At 45.0% G+C, this 17,161-nt stretch overlaps 3 long non-coding RNA genes across 4 annotated transcripts; 2 read left to right on the top strand and 1 right to left on the bottom strand.

Annotated features, from left to right (window-relative positions):
* The first annotated feature begins 6 nt into the window (after nt 1-6).
* Nucleotides 7-7,770, top strand: LOC146758491 (uncharacterized). Its single transcript, XR_014934509.1, has 3 exons — nt 7-106; nt 1,578-1,651; nt 7,470-7,770. It is a non-coding gene; the product is annotated as an uncharacterized LOC146758491 (long non-coding RNA).
* LOC146758492 (uncharacterized) lies at nt 3,290-4,283 on the top strand. Of its 2 annotated transcripts, XR_014934504.1 has the most exons (3): nt 3,329-3,359; nt 3,408-3,695; nt 4,008-4,283. It is a non-coding gene; the product is annotated as an uncharacterized LOC146758492 (long non-coding RNA). The 2 variants fall into 2 exon arrangements; XR_014934503.1 differs by having other exon boundaries at nt 3,290-3,695.
* Nucleotides 7,771-13,371: 5,601 nt separating the features above from the next.
* On the bottom strand, nt 13,372-17,143 carry LOC146758490 (uncharacterized). Its single transcript, XR_014934492.1, has 3 exons — nt 17,036-17,143; nt 14,928-14,988; nt 13,372-13,957 (listed from the first exon to the last, which is right to left on the bottom strand). It is a non-coding gene; the product is annotated as an uncharacterized LOC146758490 (long non-coding RNA).
* Between the last annotated feature and the right edge of the window lie 18 nt (nt 17,144-17,161).

Raw genomic sequence — 17,161 nt, 5'->3', positions numbered from 1 at the left:
GTACCACGTGACGTAAGGCGGGCGTCATAACGCTTCGTGGAGGGCAGACGTTGTTCGGCGGTTGTGGAGCCCGCGCTGGATGGCGCTGTGCGGTCGTCGGTGGGCGGTGAGTAGTTGCGTTTTAACTATGGGTACAGCTGCTCTCACGTTTCGGTTGCCATTTTCCTCAGCGGTGCTGAGCAGCTGCAGGGCTGTGCTGCAGCGTGAAGCCCAGTGGGGCCCAACCCAGAACCGTCAAGTCCTTGTACCAAGAGTGGGAAGGGAAGGGCCCTTTGGGGGCTGTCTTGGCCAGCTCCCCTGATGAAGTTGTTCAAGGGCCCTGACCCCTGAGGGACACAACTTGTCATTCAAATCCTTTTCAATGTAGAGAAAAGTGTTCCATCTTTTGTGCCCTATTGCTCTTTCTCCCCTGGTTCCTCATTGGCTGAGTATTTTAGGTTCGCAATCTTCCTGATGCTCAACTAAACATGTGAATACTGAATAAGCATTAATTTTTGCTAGCTAAGTATATCTCACCGATGAGTTAAGTTTGCACAGGTGCTCATTCAGTACTTGGTTGTTGTTTCTGGACATCTGCTCATCCTTGCCTAGAGATAAGCTTGGAAGGAGGTTAGAGGGGAGCGTCTTGATGCCTGCCTGTTCCATCCCAGCCTACCCACAGAGCAAGGCTACGCAGCCTTGTGTAAAGGCCCTGACTTCTGTGATGTTTGTTAAGTCTGTTTTACTTTTGCTGAGGGTCTTTTATCCAAACAGAATAGCCGTACAATATTTTTGCAAGCAATAATGAATCCCATCATTCAGCGACTGTATTTCTAAACTGTGCTACTAACAGAGATGGTATTTCTACTTGTAAACATCAGCCGTTTTTAAGGAGAAGTTACGAAATCCAAATACGTGGTACTCTACTTCTTCAGCTCCATCTCCCCTTTTCAATATCTAATAGAGAAACAGCATTCCGTTCTTACATCACTGATGCACTTAAATCACAAAGGGACAAGTTTGGTCGGGCAGGGCCTACGCTTTGTGAAGTCATGCTGGTTATCCTGTACTGTCTTCCTCCCTTCCGTGTGCCTTAGCACAGCATTGAGGTGCAGACGTGTAAGTTCCTTGAGTCACTGTATGATAACGATTGAGTCACAGCCTGAAACACGGACAGAACACCAGGGAAAAGGACCCGGTCCACCTCTGATAGGCCCCATTTCAGGGCAGACTGGAGATGGGTTACTTGTGGATTTTTTTTCCCCTATGAGCGTAGATCTTTGGAGATGGTAGGGCAATCATTTTAAATATTCCTTCCTGTTGTGTTAGTACCTTAGTCATAACTCGTCGTAGATGACCATGATATCAGGTTGATCTTCCTGATGGTTACAGGAACTTGATGGCACACGAGGAACTTCACCTGACAGCCATGACTTCTCCAGACTCTTTCCAGTCCCTTGAGTAGTCAACTCCTTGATCCTCAAGTGCCTGAAATATATGGCCAAAAATGCAATCCCTCAATGACATGTACTCCTAGACTCCTATTTCCGAGATAAACGGGCATAATGCAGTTAATAATCAAACACCATCACGTACAGGAAAAGGGAGCACGGCGGAGGACGGGAGCACGGCAGAGGATGGGACCGGTGGCGGAGGATGGGAGCACAGCGCGGTGAGGATGGAGGTAGCCCGTTGAGGGGACGGGAACAGGAGGTGGGAGCGCGGCGGGGGACGCTCTCTTTGACTAAGGGAGAGGTGGGAGCGCGGCGGGGAACCCGCGACGGACGACGCGCGGTATGACTAAGGGGGAGGTGGGAGCGCGACGGGGGACGCTCGCCTTGACTAAGGGTGGGGTGGGAGCGCGGCGAGGGACCCGCGGCGGGGGATGCTCGCCTTGATTAAGGGGGAGGTGGAAGCGCGGCGGGGGACGCTCGTCTTGGCTAAACCGGAGGTGGGAGCGCGACGGGGGACGCGACATAGGACGCGCGATATAACTAAGGGGAAGGTGGGAGCGCGACGGGGGATGCTCGCCTTGATTAAGGGGGAGGTGGGATCGCGGCGGGCGACCCGCGATAGAGGACGCGCGATATGACTAAGGGGGAGGTGGGAGCACGGCGTGGGACGCTAGCCTTGACTAAGTGGGAGGTGGGAGCGCGACGGGGTACCCGCGACGGGGGACGCGCGCCTTGACTAAAGGGGAGGTGGGAGCGCGGCGGGGGACGCTCATCATGGCTAAACCGGAGGTGGGAGCGCGGCGGGGGACCCGTGACGGGGGACGCGGGATATAACTAAGGGGGAGGTGGGAGCGCGGCGTGGGACCCGCGACATAGGACGCGCGATAGAACTAAGGGGGAGGTGGGAGCGCGGCGAGGGACCCGTGACGGGGAACGCTCGCCTTGACTAAGAGGGAGGTGGGAGCACGGCGGGGGACGCTCGCCTTGACTAAGAGGGAGGTGGGAGCACGGCGGGGGACGCTCGCCTTGACTAAGAGGGAGGTGGGAGCGCGACGCGGGATGCTCGCCTTGACTAAGGGGGAGATGGGAGCGCGGCGTGCGACCCGGGACGGGGGACTCTCGCCTTGACTAAGAGGGAGGTGGGAATACGGCGGGGGACCCGCGACGGGAGACGCTCGCCTTGACTAAGAGGGAGGTGGGAGCGCGGCGAGGGACCCGGGACGGGGAACGCGCGACTTGATTAAGGGGGAGGTGGGAGCGCGACGGGGGACGCTCGCCTTGATGAAGGGGGAGGAGGGAGCGAGGCGTGGGACCCGCGACGGCGGACGCGCGCCCTGATTAAGGGGGAGGTGAGATGGCGGCGGGGGACCCGCGACAGAGGACGCGCGATATCACTAAGAGGGAGGTGGGAGCGCGGCGGGGGACCCGCGACGGGGGACTCTCGCTTTGACTAAGGGGGAGGTGGGAGCGAGCCGGGGGACGCTCGACTTGACTAAGGTGGATTTGGGAACACGGCGGGGGACCCGCAGCGGGGGACTCTCGCCTTGATTAAGGGGGAGGTGGGAACACGGCGGGGGACCCGCGGCGGGGGACTCTCGCCTTGACTAAGGGGGAGGTGGGAGCGCGACGGGGGACCCGGGACAGGGAACGCGCGCCTTGATTAAGGGGGAGGTGGGAGCGCGACGGGGGACGCTCTCCTTGACTAAGGGGGAGGTGGGGGCGCGGCGAGGGACCCGGTACGGGGAACGCTCGCCTTGACTAAGAGGGAGGTGAGACCGCGATGGGGGACGCTCGCCTTGATTAAGGGGGAGGTGGGAGCGCGGCGTGGGACCCGCGACGGGGGACTCTCGCTTTAACTAAGGGGGAGGTGGGAGCGCGCCGGGGGACTCCGCGCCGGCGGAGGTTAGTTTTAGTGCGCCAGCCGAGGTTAGATTTAGTGCGCCGGCGGAGGTTAGATTTAGTGCGCCGGCGGAGGTTAGTTTTAGTGCGCCAGCCGAGGTTAGATTTAGTGCGCCAGCCGAGGTTAGATTTAGTGCGCCAGCCGAGGTTAGATTTAGTGCGCCGGCGGAGGTTAGTTTTAGTGCGCCAGCCGAGGTTAGATTTAGTGCGCCAGCCGAGGTTAGATTTAGTGCGCCAGCCGAGGTTAGATTTAGTGCGCCAGCCGAGGTTAGATTTAGTGCGCCAGCCGAGGTTAGATTTAGTGCGCCAGCCGAGGTTAGTTTTAGTGCGCCAGCCGAGGTTAGTTTTAGTGCGCCAGCCGAGGTTAGATTTAGTGCGCCGGCGGGGGTTAGATTTAGTGCGCCAGCCGAGGTTAGATTTAGTGCGCCAGCCGAGGTTAGATTTAGTGCGCCAGCCGAGGTTAGATTTAGTGCGCCAGCCGAGGTTAGATTTAGTGCGCCAGCCGAGGTTAGATTTAGTGCGCCAGCCGAGGTTAGTTTTAGTGCGCCGGCGGAGGTTAGATTTAGTGCGCCAGCCGAGGTTAGTTTTAGTGCGCCAGCCGAGGTTAGATTTAGTGCGCCGGCGGAGGTTAGATTTAGTGCGCCAGCCGAGGTTAGTTTTAGTGCGCCAGCCGAGGTTAGATTTAGTGCGCCAGCCGAGGTTAGATTTAGTGCGCCAGCCGAGGTTAGATTTAGTGCGCCAGCCGAGGTTAGATTTAGTGCGCCAGCCGAGGTTAGGTTTTAGAGGGACGCGCGCCTTGGCTAGGGGGTAGATGGGAGCTCGCCGGGGGACGCGCGCCTTTGCTAATGGGGAAGTTGGAGCGCGCCGGGGGACTTTACTGCCGTATATGGATACAAACTTTTCATCTTCGTTCTGTTTCTTTTTTTGATTAATAAATACTTGTTAAATTTATTTTGTTTCTCCTTTGTGGTTCTTTATGTTATTCCGCTCACAAGTTTTTTGTTGTTGTAATGGTATAAACACTGAGGTCAACTTTTTTAGTAGCAAGTTTTTAGCTGGGATCTCGGTTATAATTAGTATTTTTTGATTTTTTTTTCTTCATCGTAATCTTTTATTTTTTGTTTCTCTGTTATGATGGGGTTGGGTATTTACAGGGTTACGATGTACTTCCACTTTAGTTTGGTTCAATATATCTTTATGTTTTACTGGTTTAAGTAGGGTGGTCATGCATAAACCAAGTACGACTTGGTGGCCACTTTCTGCTTCCCTTTGGAAGGCATTTGCTCACGTCCCAGAAAGCATGGCTCATCACATTTAACTGTTTCTCCATAAGATGGATTCAACCGCTTTGTCCTTTTTTCTTTCTCTCAGATTCTGTTGGCAGGTACAACACTACAAGGTGTGGGGTTCCCATTTGCCCAGCTGTGGTCACCAGGAAGTCTTTGAGCCCTGCTCTACCAGAGCTGTAGCAGCATGTTATCAGTATGATTTTCATTCAGGATCCAAAAGATGTCATTATACATACCTCTAGAAAGTACATTCATAGAGATGAACACTAAATCTGATTTCGTAGATATGAATCCAGATCTCTTCATAGAGTTTCTTCCCAAACTTCTCTGCCTTCTCTTCTAGGTTTGGAATTACTAGAGGTATTTGGTTGGGTTTTTTTTTTTTGTTTGCTTGTTTTGTTTCTTGTTGGTTTTTGTTGTTGTTGTTGTTGTTTTGTTTTGTTTGTTTCTTTTCTGTTTGGTTTTTTTTTTGTTTGTTTTCCCACCGTGTATCTGCATAGTATGCAAATAGACTGTTCAGCTACTGGCTGGGAATTTGGCTACTGGTGCACGTTCTGTGGCCATTTGCCCAGAACGGACAGCCTGGACAGAACTGTTGCTCCAGCACCAAGTGAGTGGACAGTCATGATGCAGAAATCCTTGACAAAATACCATATTTTTCTGACAACATAATTTTTATAGGATGGAACAAAGGGTGTTTTCCAACTGGGGGAGGTGGGAGGGGGCGGGGCAGTAATCAAGTGTACTGAACTTATTGTTTCAGGTTTTCAATTGATTCTGAGCCAGTGGTTTCAGCTCTCATGGCATTAAAGCTTTCATTAGGCAACAGTTTTTTATTTGTCTTCTGAATTCCCATGGAGGACGATTCGTAATAGTGATTAGGTATTTGGTGACTTTACCTTGTTGCATTGTGTTAATCACAAGGTTAAAAACTTGCTACATTTTGAGGTTACTTTGAAATCAGGCTGAAAATCTTGGTCTTCTCAGCTGAGTTATACATTGGCTTATTAAATGTTGTGTCTTCATTCAAATGAGTAAAAGTATTAATTTGTGAGTGCTGCAGGGAGATTAGAATGCTAATATACATAAAAAATGGATTTCAGCCAAGTACTTAGTCAAGGGAAAGTCTAGAATGCTAAGAATCCTTGTTACTTGAAACAACATCAGTGGTATTTTGTAACCTTCAAAATGGAGATCGTTAGAAAAAATAATTGCGAAGGTGTATGTGTCATCCACTGCTTTATTTAGACAAAGAACCTATGTGAGACGCTATACCGAAAATTCTGTGCAGATCAACAAGTGTTGTCTTTGACATAGCCCTTATCAAGAACTTGGTACCAGAAATGAAGAGTTGGCAATAAAGTATCCGCTTTACTGGATTTGGGAGGCAACCAAACTGATTACAAAAACTGAAAATTGATTTTAAATGGGAAAGAGTAGGATTAATCCTAAAGCGAGCTGAATTTTTTTCCATCTCTTTAAAAATGGCTAGTGGAGACTGACCTGCCTACAGTTCAAAACAGACTTTTTCTCATCTGTCTGCTGGAGGGAACAATGCAGGCGTGTTTCATTTCCTTAGGAAATGGCCAAGAGCCAGAGAAAGATTAAAAATGTAAGCAAGAATCAGTGCAGTGGTTGTTCCTGTAAGAGTTAGACAGTTGGCCTGCAATATCAGTAAATCCTCCCACAGAAGATATGTTCCTGTACTACAGGATTTGTGTATGGTGCAGAAAGGATGGACTTGGCTGTTACTCCTGCACAGGTGCACATGGAATGCATTTGGTATGTGAAAGAGTAAGTAAAAGCAACTGACATACTTGAAGAAATGTTTTATGAGCAGAAGAACTAATGAGCAAAAATAAATCCTAAGAGGAGCAAATTACTTCTTCCGGGTTTCTCTCTTGGTTCTTCAGCTCCCCGCCATAACAGTCCCAACTTCCCTGCCCTGTCCTCTGTCGTGTGTAGGGCCCTTTGGCCACTGCTGGGCAGACAGTATGATAGCTGAGCTCCACGTGTCCCATCTCAGCGGGGACAAATGATCTCAGGAGCTCCATCCTCCAGGAGATCTTCCTTGTTCTGTAGACAGTGAAGATGTAATCAAGGCTGCCTAACCTAAGGATCTAACTGAGGTTCAATTTAAGGAAGCTGGTGAGCCGCTCTGCTTGCAGTGCTTCTGTCCTTCTCCACAAACAACACTGTCTTTATCTCTAAGACTAGGCATCTGCATTTGGTGGACGAGGTCTGCCTTTAGGGAATTCCAGTGATCTACCTCTGCTGTCCTTGGGAGGGAAACCTTGCTCTAGGAGAGCTTCTTCTCCAGTTGTCCAAATTTGTTGTTCAAATTAGGAACCTAAGATAAGATTCCTATTCGAACCTTATGCTTCCTAATCTGATTGAAACTGCCCATAAGGCTTAGGAGAACTGAAGAGGAGGAATGCCCGGTTGCAGAATTATGGGGAGCCAGGCAGAAAAATTAGGGGAATGTGTTTATTTAATATAGTTATTTATCCACTTTAGTATTACCACAGATAATGAAAAATACAGCAAAAAAATACAGCCCAAAACTTATGTCTGCTTCAAAGAAGTTGAATTCAAGAAACATAGAAAAGCTCGTTGTAAGATTTCATTTCAGGTATGGGAAATAATTCTGCTGCACGTGTTGGAAGGGAATTGAACAGACTGAAAATATTTGGAACATGAACTTCTATAGAAAAGCTCTGCAGGAACATTTGAACCATTTGATGGTTTCTTAATATTCCCGAGTCCTCTGAATCTACCTGGGCTGTTGATTGATGTGATTCTTCAGTCTTTCTCCCAAATATGTTTTAAATGTTTGTGTAATACTCAGGTTCAGCAGGGATCTGTTTAATGATTTAACTCCACTAACTCAAGACTTTGGCAAAGGAGAGGAAAAAAGAGAGAGCAGTACGTCCAGTGAGTGAGAAAGAACAGATGAACTGCAAGGAACACTGGAAATTTCCTTCCCTGGAGAGTGCATCAGCTGCTGCGCCCAGCACAAATCCGTACTCATCAGCCGTGAGGCATCTCTGGTCAGAAGCTGGATCCAACTTCCAAATGCCAAAGAAAATGGGTGGGGGTGAACGGAGCTCTTTGCTTTCAATAAAAAGCTTATTATTAAAATTATTAAAGCTTAGTCATTGTAGTTTTGATGGGGTCAAACAAAGGGTATGTGTGGGAGGGCAGGGGAAGAGAGAGCCTAAGTGGCAAACGGTGGGGAGAATCTTGGTTCCTGATTTAGAAGGAGTGAACAAGCGCAAGTCTCTGGGTAAGGCCTCTGGGACATAACAATGATAGTCAGTCTTTCAAATGTTGGTGCAAATATCAATCAATTAATGACAAAGGATGGTTCGTGTTCTCTCATTCATGCTTCCCTGTCAGCAAAGTATGTTTTCAGAAACTATCCTGGTAAATAAGACGTGGCTCTCCTCTGGCAGAGCCCCCATCTGCCTCTGTCAGTGGCATCCCTATAATGACAGCACTACACTGATATTAATGCTTCCCATGCTAGGGATTTGCCCATCTCCAGCTGCTAAAAAGAGTTGTTGCAGGATGGGAATTACAGAGTAACAGAGTGAAGGGGGAAAAAAAAAAAAAAAAGAAGAAGAAGAAGAAGAAAGACCGCATTTAATTTCAGTCCTCAGAAATGCAATTTTCCATGGAAGTAGAACCCCTGCTGTCTGCCTGACTTGCATCCTGATCCTGTGTGTGCCCAGCTGAACTAGTGTATGTTATACAGTCCCATTTTGACTCCACAGAGGAGGGCAGGAGGAGCAAAATTGATGCTTTCAGTCTGTAAGGCATTTTAAAGTTAATCAGGTCCTCTGGGTCTGATCTAATTTGTGTAAGATTGCTGTTGATGATTAGAAGAGCTATTTCAGATTTTGGTCAATAGCCTGTTACGTGGACCCAGTGGAAAGATTCCAGTAGCAGTCTGTTAGTTTTTCCCTGTCACATTCAGGTTACAGACCCTTCACAGATGTTGTAAATAGACATCAATACTAAAAGGGAATATTACACAACTTAAAATCGTAAGTGCCAACACAGACGTTTTGTTAAAAACGTCTATCACATAAAAGCAAACATTTAAGGCCATTATATTTCACAGAATCACATTTATCAATTATCAAGGTTGGAAAAGACCTAGAAGATCATCTAGTCCAACCATTACCAATACTTCCCAGCTAAATCATATTCCTCAACAATTTATAACAATTTATAACAGTTGTTTTCATTTTTAATATGTAAAATACATTTTTCTTCTCTTATTATTGACTTGAATATTTTTTCTTAGAATTTAATACTAATTTTTTTCCAACATTATTTATGTTCTTGACCATGTAAATGATGATGTGGACTTCGAACGAGAAGAAATAAATCTCGGTGGTTGGAAATCTAATAGATACTTGTGCAATGAATGAACCAACTGAGAATCCAACACAGCCTTCTCCAAAAAATATAGTTATCAGATATTATAGAGACAAGTACAAAGCTGGATGTCCACTCAATTATGTCCAGTTATTTCATTCTGTTCTGCATTTAATTTATCAGGTGAAAAGGATAACTGAAATATAATTCTCCTGTTCTGGGCCTTTCTGTTGTATTACAGTTGATGCAGCTGTTGTCATGGCAGGAAGGGTAAGGTCCCATCCATGCCCCATTTGCCCCTGCTTGCAACTCCTGTCTCTCTCATTGACTTGGAGCTAAAGCAGAGGAGCTAAGTAGTGAGGCAGGATATGTGAATTCATTCAGTTGTCACAACTGGGAAGGCTTTGCTGAGCTCAGAACAAGTGTATTGGTCTGATGCAAAGAAAGAAAAACTATTTATTTTCTCTGTTCTGAAAACCACTTAAACATATTCTCAGTTTGAAGTCCACACATCTTTTCATCGAAACAATGAGATGAAGCAGTTTCTTGGTGTAAGACCCCATATATTTTGGCACAGTTAAAGAATAGTTGGGATACTGGTGGTCGTGTGGCACGGTTCTGCTGCACCCTTTACAGATGGAACCGGCCTGGGGAATGGATGAACCAACTCAGGCTCACACAGAAGTGTCCTGAAAAACATGAATACTGGTTTCTGGTTCAACTCAAGCACAAAGCAGGCTTAACAAAGGGATTAAAAGATGCTCTGCAGTTTAGAACTGGGTAAACCAGGTCCATAGGCTCACAGAGATGTTGGTTAGAAGAGATGTCTGGAGACTGCATGGTCGCTTGGTCCAAACCTCCTTTGAAGTGCCATTGGCACTGCAGCAGCATTTAGTCTCAAGTAATAGTGAAATCTCTGAACCATCAGTGTCAAGGCAGATTCTTGCAGAGCAAGTAGCCCCTGTGTGCGTGACCTGTAAGGGGTCCTGCACTGGGAAATACAATGCCTGCAATATGTCCGTTCCTCTGTTTACTGCTCATCTTATTTTTCGTGTGTATCTCAGTTCAGCATGCATCGTTTGCTGTGCTCTGCTTTAGCTTCAGAGATCGCTTCTCAGCCAGCCTGTGTGCTCTCAGTTCCCTTATTTCCTTTGCTTGGCTCTGTCAGCACAGCTACTGTTGCAGTCAGCATCAGGAGTTCTGGTAACATTGTTTATCTCTGTCCTTTATGAGCTTGGAAGTGCATGAATTCAGGCATTGCTTTCTCTCTCTTTCTAACCAAATGCTCAATTAAAATAAATAGAATTAAAGAAGTAGAATAAAGTTTCTAGTTTTCAGAATGAAAAAAGGAGTGTAACTTCAGAGGTACGGTGCAGTCTGTGTCAAAGATTGGGAGGACGGTAAGAAAAAGAGAGTAATAAAGATTTAAAACTAGCAAGGTGGACATGTGTGGACTAGGCAATCTGCGGAGGTCCCTATCAACCCCTGTGATTCTAGCATTCCTTCATATTCTGGTTTATTTTGATTACCCTTCCATCTAGTGGTGTTTAGTGGTATCATTTCTCTTTCTATGTTTGGAGGATTTCACTTTTTGGTTGTAGTTTCTGTGTTTCCACACATGCTTATCTCTTTTTACTTTTCACAGCTTAACAAGCAGATGCAAAGCTGTGCTAGTGCTAGTCTCCCCATAAATTCAACCATCCTTCAGGCATTTCCACAAAGATATCTGAAAAGCTGTCAGAGAAATCACAAACATATGCAGGTAGACATTGCCTTTTAAAGATACCTAGCCTGATCACTGTAGTCATTTTTCCATCCGGAAGGGAAGTGTAGACTAGTGCTTGTTTTTAGCTGCCTACCCACTGCATTTCCCTTATTACAATGTTTTTGCTGGCAAAACATGAGTTTTCATAGAATCATAGAACCACTTGAGTTGGAAGGGACCCCATGAATCACCAAGTTCCAACCCCACTGCCACAGGCAGAGCCACCAACCTCCAGATCTGGTACTAGAACAGGTTATCCAGGGCCCCATCCAACCTGGTCTTGAACACCTACAGGGATGGAGCATCCACAGCCTTCCGGAACGGCCGCTTCTAGCCCCTCACCACTCTCTCTGTAAAGAATTTTCCCCTGACATCCAGCCTAACCCTTCCCTCCTTGAGCTTAAAATGTTGTTTCTGCTTTGAGATAGCATTCACCGAAAGAAATTCAATGAATTCTTGGTCATGATTAAATGAATATTAAATAAATTTCATTTGGCCGCTGTCTGTTTCCTAGAGAGTACATGTATGAACATAAGAAATGACAGTGCCAAGAGGCATTTATTCATTAGCCTCTTTCTGCCTGACCCTGAAGACTAAGTAGTCTGAACCTTGACTAACAAACCATAGTATTAAATGCAAGGTAGAAAGTTGATATTAAAAAGCAGGACCTGGATCAATCTCACTTCTTTGTGATAACAGTTAAGAAAACAGTCAAACGATAGGGAAAAAATAAAAATAAAAAAAAGAACAGTAGAGTAGCATCTTCAGAGACTGAAATGGCTGGCATTCAGGTAGGCTGTCTGGCACTGAATGCAGGTCATAGTGAGTTCTAGACTTAAACTTAAATAAACTTAGACTTAAATACTGAGTTCTAGACCTGTATAGTGCAGTGGGAGCACTGACTACACAGAATGGTGATCATCCTAGAAATCTTTCACTCCAAAATAATCAAACTACATGCTGACAAGATACTAATTCCAACCAAAGCGTGAAGAAAAAGAATAGCTGTTTATGTACATTCAAGGTGGAAACAGTTGGACTCCGAACCTTGTGAAATGGAAGTCTGTTGAACTGTATTTCAACATTCCTGACCTTTCAGGTAAGAAACAATACTGGTCCGAAAACTGCGGTAGTTGGCCCAGGAATGAGACACGCTTTCCACAGTTTGAGTTGTCAGAAGTTAAGTATCAGGGTTTTGAATTAATACGACTTTAATAGGAAATTTCATATTAAACATGTGGAAAGAAATGTTCAGTCTCAAAAAGACATGCCATTGTAAGTATTCCAGATTTAAGTTACTAGATGGGTGTCTTCACGTAGCCTACACTGCTATAGTGCCTACTAATCTCTCTGTAGTGCCTGCAGGTGGTAAGTAACATCAGAGAGGAAGTGCTGACTTCTGAACTAACATCTAAATTCCTATTCTTACCAGTGGAAAGAAACAGACAATGTCGGTAAATGAATTTGCTCATACAGAGTAGACTTAGAAAACATGCTGAATGAATTAACAGTCCAAAGCGCTCTCTTCTCTCTGTAGACTAGAAATGGAGACAAAAACCGATGGCGTGAATAAAGCGTGATTGTGAAGCCAGGGATACTTTTCTCTGGTATATTAGAGAAGCCTAGTAAAGAGGCATACTCAGACTTTTGAGTTGAATGTCTCATTGCAACTCTACACATTCCATTTGAAAATTCACAGATAACAAATGTATTTATGTTGACTGAAGCAGACATTGGTGGCACGGCGGTAGATTGAACTTTCCCACCAATAGTCCATTATGTTTTCTTGCCATGTAACAGATGGCAGCAGAGGGGCACTCTGACAGAATGGTGTCTGACATGGTGTCTTAGTTTTAGCTGGGATGGATTTTTCTTCAGAGTCCCTGGAATGATGTTATGTTTTGGTTCTAGGAAAAAAAATGGTGTTAATAACACGCCAATTCTAAGTAGTGTTGTACTGAGCCAAGGCCGTCCTCAATGAAGGGACTAAGGAGCTGGAAGGGAATGGAGTTAGGACAGCTGACTTAAACAGGCCAAAGGGGTATTCCATACTATACGACATCATGTGGTTTTGAAAAGAGTGAAAGTTCATCTGGCTCTTGTGCTGCTCAGCGGCTCAAGAAAGACAGGGAACTACTCAAGAGCGTACAGCAGAAGGCTACAAAGATTATTAGGGGCCTATAGCATCTCCCTTATGAGGAAAGGCTGAGTTTGGACTGGAGAAGAGAAGACTGAGAGGGATCTTATGAACATTGACTGATAGTCATAGTCACTATCAACATAGTCACATATCAAGAGCCATAGATATGCATACACATGCACATGTGCATTAACTTATTGTTACCAGCACAAGAACAGGCTGATGGCCACTGTCCCAGAGATTTAGAAGACAAACATTATATGTTATCAGAAGTATTAAAGTATACATATCAATTGTAAATCTCAGAGATATGAAACAAATATTAGATACATACTGATGTCTGTGCCCTCAAACATAACAAAACTAACCAAGGCCAACATATGCTCAACAGCTGAGTTGATGGAAGGCTGAAAAAGATAATTTCCTGAAGTCGGAGCATATACATTCATAACGCTGAGATTACACTAATCTTGATTTGTTTTATTTAAATTTTCCTGGGTTGTTTTTTTTTCCCCCATGCCTGAAGTGAGACGGGATATAAATGCCAAAGACCACACTGCACCACGTGTTTTCAGGAAGTCCCTGCTGAAATCACAGGGCAGTCCTGCTTTCAAAGTGACTGTGAGTTGCCCTAGCATGTGCTTGGATTGCAGCATTTGCTGATGGATCTCGTAAAACTCTCTTTGGTACTTGTTTGAACGAAGACAGAAAGAGGCTTCCAGCTGTCCCACCATGACCTGTACAAGAGTGATGGAAGAGCAGTGCAGGATCGGTTGCTGCATTTGAAACTTTTCTAGAAGGAAAGCCTCCCATATGGCGAAAAGGTTCTCTGTAAATAACAATAACAGCTTGGCTTCCGGTCCTGAAAATGCATCCTGTGATGCATGGTAGGCTGTTGTACACTGCCAAGCTTCACAAGGCTCAAGAAGACAGGAATCCAGCCCTGCAAGCACCAGCTGCAGTGTCAAGGTCAAGCCCAGAGGCATCACCTGCGCTTGTTCCAGACATCCTGTTTCCTCCCTGACTGCGATGTGCGCAGGATCTCCTGTGATGGAAATGTTATATCAAACATTGCTGCACATTTGCAAAACCGAGTTGTCAAGCTCACATTTTCAAAGCACCAATCTATCCTAATTCAGGCACGTGGTAAGCAAGCTCATTTTCAGAGGTACTGAGTACTTTACATCAGTTTACATCTGGAATGGATGTTCCAGATGCCTTCTTTTCTTTGCTTTGCTTTTTCTTTCTTTGCTTTTCCTTTTCTTTTTTCTTTTCATTTCCCCTCTCCTCTCCTATCACACCTCTGCTCTCCTCTCCTCTCTCCTTCTTTTTTCTTCTCCTCTCTCATCTCCTCTATTTATGACCATCTTGCACAGTCTCTGGATGCATATTGGCTCTGAAATCTATAGTGCTTTTTTTTTTTTTTTTTTTTTTCCTCAGAAACTTCCACTTAAAAATGTTTTTCTCAAGTACTTCAAAATGCCCCAAAACTGAAATTCTTGGATGGGACTGAATAATGTTTTAAAATGACATCGGTTTGGAATGAAAATAATGCAGTGATTTATACAGATTAAATATTTAAAGCTTTCTGTTGTTACTCACGCACATTTGTGGTATACTGTCTTTACAAACCAATGACATACGATATCATTATAAATAAAAGATATACTAATTGGGGATTTCTGTCAGGAGCTGATGGTACTAAAATCGTGTTTGCTTAAGGATTAAATATTTTCCCTTCGGGCTTGCCAATGATTTTAAACCTTCCTGATACCTGCCAGGGAAAAAAGAAGAAGATAAAAGGCCTCAGTTGAAAACACTGGACAGCTCTGAAGTGCTGTGGTGATATCGTTGCAAGTACTCCAATCTCAATTTTACACACGTGGCTATTCTCATTTGGGTCCATATGACTCATCACTACAGAAAGCTGAATGCATGCAATATGGGACTGCATCCTACCGGAGGACAATCATCTTACGCGCTTCAGAGCCATTTGAGATGCATTCAAACCTCACCTGCATGCCGTCCATTCATTCAGTTTTGCTTGGGCTGCTTCCAATAATCCAAATGTCTACACTGAAAAGGCAAAACAACAGATAAATACCCAAACTGAAAAGGCTAATAAAATTGTATAAGGAAACATGAATCATGCTTCATTGCACATTAAAATGAGCTCATTTAAATGACAAATGGTATATTCTTAGCATACTTGAACAGAGCATAAACCGCTGATGAAGTATCTGCGTTCTGACCCACCAAAACAAATCACAGTCCTTCCTCATTATGTGACCAAAAGTACTCTCTCTCTGATGTGTCTAAAACACAACATTTATCACCCACAGTTCAGGTAACGGGATCATCTTATCACACATGCGATGGGATCATCTTGTCGCACTCCCGGTCTCATTCTGTGACAGGAATAATTGCCATTTTGGTCACATGAAACACACGTGCTGGCATATACAAAGAAAAACATCCAGGCGTGCAGTCCTTTTGTCTACCAGAATCAGTTTGCTTGCCTCAGAAAATGTTCTCCCTGTATGTAAATATTCTTGAATTCAAGAATATTTAAGAGCTTGTTCATTCCAACACTGAAATCCTGGTGACCTCAGAGGGTTTTTGTGCAACTCAAGGGAACACACAAAGCCCTAGCATAGAGATGGCATGGCCAGAAAGAACATGCACAGTAACGTAAACATTATAAATCTACAAAGCTCTAAAAACTATGTTTGAATTTGTAACTGAAGTACCAAATCGGTTTTTTTCCGTTTCGGTAAAAAGCTGAAAATTAATTGTTTGAAATATTCCTCCAGGCCAGTATTTATCTTAAACAAACATGAGATTCACACTGTCAAACTTCAGACGTCTGCCTTCAGGCTGATCATTTAGTTTCCTTTTCTAGATAACGGAAGGGAACAAAATAGCATTCAGATGTGGTGCTTTGTAAGTTCATCTCTGCTTTAGCCCGCCTGTCTAGGGCTAGATATCCAAATGGCAGATACTTCAGATCAGCAGGTAAGCACTAAATCATAGAATGGCTTAGGTTGGAAGGGAACTTTAAAATCATTCAGCCTCAACCTTCCTGCTGCAGACAGGGCTGCCCCCCAGTAGCTCAGGATGCCCAGGGCCACATCCAACCTGGCCTTGAATGCCTCCAGGGATGGGGTACCCACAGCTTCAATGCGCAACCTCTGTCAGTGCCTCGCTATCTTCTGAGTAGAGATTTCTTTTCCTAACGTGTTACTAATTTTCCCCATATTGTTTGTTTGTTTTTAAGAGTTTAACACCGTTTATTTTCAGAGAATGACTTTAATTTAGGTAAGGAGGGAGCTCTCAGTCAGCTCATTACCCTCCAGGCTGGAGTTTTACATGCACGGACCAAGCCCTGAATCTGTATCTCTGAAAATGTCAAGTACTTTCCAACAAACAAACAACACACACACACACACACACACACACACAAAAATAAAAATAAAATTAGAAAATGATTTTCCTTATGTCAGCATCATAATCCACACACATCTTAAGGCACACGGTTTGCATGTTTGGTGAAGGAAAGTACTGATTAGACTTGAGGAGATAAGAATTTAACCTTTCTTGTGTAAAAGCACTATTGACTGTGATCTACAAGAAAAATCAAACTCACATAGCTGTATAAACAAGTCTCCGGTTTCAGTGAATGGCAGAAATACAACGAATGGAAGGAATGAAAAGATAGCTGACTATCCACATGAAATTGCTTTTGAGGATATCAAATGACAGTGATGTGAGTGAACAGGGCACATTTGCAACTCTTGCTCATGCTAATAGGGTTGCCCTGATAGGTGGTGGATGCCCCATGCCTGCAGACACCCGAGATCGGGCTGGATGTGGCTCTGAGCACCTGATGGAGCTGCAGGTGTTCCTGCTCACTGCAGGGCAGTTGGACCAGATGGGCTTTAAGCATTCCTTCCAACACAAACGGTTCTGTGAAGTGAGACACATCCTATACCTACAGGAAGTCCAGGATGACATTGTTGATTGAAACATAGAATCCATGATGTGTTAACTTTATAGGGATGTACTTATAAATAATATAAATAGATAATAGATTACATATATATATAAAGCTTTAGTATCATACCCAGGTTCGGTTGCTGCTGAGAGCTGGGCCCGCTCCCAGGGCCAGGCCGGGCCGCGGGGCCGGGCGGAGCCGCCGCCATGATGGGGGGGCTGGGACAGGGTCTGCAGTAGCAGGGGCTGTTCCGTA

The sequence above is a fragment of the Coturnix japonica genome, chromosome 14, assembly GCF_054131305.1.
Source record: "Coturnix japonica strain WE chromosome 14, WE-NBRP24, whole genome shotgun sequence".
Classification (NCBI taxonomy): Eukaryota; Metazoa; Chordata; class Aves; order Galliformes; family Phasianidae; genus Coturnix; species Coturnix japonica.
The sequence above is the reverse complement of the archived record's forward strand: the minus strand, read 5'-3'. Positions and strand labels throughout refer to the sequence as shown.